Here is a 1,697-nt window from a genome sequence, read left to right as displayed (position 1 = left end):
GTTATATATTATTTTTAAATGGTAATTAATCATTAATTATATTATTATAGCAAATAATTATCGTATAACGCATATATACAAGATATCCCACTAAAAGTGGCTATCCCCTTTTATCTTTTAAACTAAGAGATGAACCGTAACAAATAATATATATATCAAACAGAGAGGTATGCATAATTTTTTTATAATAATGTGAATATTTCGATATTTGAAAAAAATTATAGTGCTGTTTGAAACGAATACAACGGTGTACGATATAATGTAAAAATATTTTACATATTATACGAGTTTTATCAACTTGAAATATCGCGGACGACATCTACCTTTTCATTTTCGGCCCTGCGATATGGCCAACTTCTGATTGAATTAAATGATAACATGACATATGTCAATCTCACTGATCTCTATAGAGATCAGTGATCAATACAAATAATTGAACCGCGAATGCTGAATTCTGAAGTTGAAGCGGACAAGGTATCCTACTAGCATCACGAGTGGCCGGCGACATTATTTTGCGATTGTTCAGTATAGAAGAGTGTCAGATCCGTGGGCCAGAAAGCATTTTCAGGCCGTATCTCGGCTGTAAAGCGATATACTAGAGGAACAAGGATAGCACGGGATTGTCGCTCCTTGTCTAACATTATCTCCCAACAATCGCATCCGTGTGCTCAACATATCGGTGTGTGTCTACACGGACACTACACTCATACACGATGCAAGAGAGACAAAGACAGATTTTATATCGAAGAAGTTATATTAATTTCTTCATGAAACTTTTTTTGATATATTCTTTATATAATTACGCAGTTCTGTATAGAGCCGGATTTTGCATTTTGGCTCTTAAAAATTTATAATAAATAAAATACAGCTCATGGCCAAACTGTACCTAATCCGCCATGAGCTGTACCTTTTTTATCAACTTATGAAATATTATTTTAACTCTTTTTTTCCAGAAAATAACTCTGTATAGGACTGCGAGCGACCCTACTGATTACAAATATCACAATTTTAATATGATTCTCTTTATTTTTTGGCCGTAATATGGGAGAAGCGAATCCGTAATTCACGGCTATCCGCAAAAGGTCTCCATCATCTCTCCTGCCGATTAATGACCCTCGCACACTGGACGCAATGACCGATGAACGATGGGTGATATCTAATGAGAGCTTTGTTTTTTCGGAAAACCAGAGCTCTCATTGGATATCGCCCATCGCTCATCGGTCATCGCGTCCAGTGTGCAAGGGCCATAAGGTTATATAAAGTAAGTTTATATAAAAAAAGATTAAGTCATATATTGAAACTGTGTATGTCATCCAAGAACCCATGATGCATTGCGAAAGGCCGCGAGAGGCAATAACAAGTCTACCTTATTTGACATCTCTTTTCAATATTTAGAATCTCTTTTATATAGCGACTGCGCACACGTCGATTCTTTGCAATGCATTATGGGTTTCGGGATGCTTCTGACTTAACCTTCCTTTATATAATCTTACTGCCGATCTTTATAGCGTTTTCGAATGAACGGGTTAGGGCCAATTTCACCAAGCTCAGTTAGATTAACCGACGGTTAAAATTAGCAGGGTTCCAACTGAAATGATAAGAATGCTTGGTTTTCCTTCACCTCTATTTTCTGTTGGCTACCCTGCTAATTTTAACCGTCGGTTAATCTAACCGGACTTGGTGAAATTGGCCCTTAA

Source organism: Formica exsecta, unplaced genomic scaffold, assembly GCF_003651465.1.
Source record: "Formica exsecta isolate Colony F162 unplaced genomic scaffold, ASM365146v1 scaffold222, whole genome shotgun sequence".
NCBI lineage: Eukaryota > Metazoa > Arthropoda > Insecta > Hymenoptera > Formicidae > Formica > Formica exsecta.
This window is presented reverse-complemented; position numbering follows the sequence as displayed.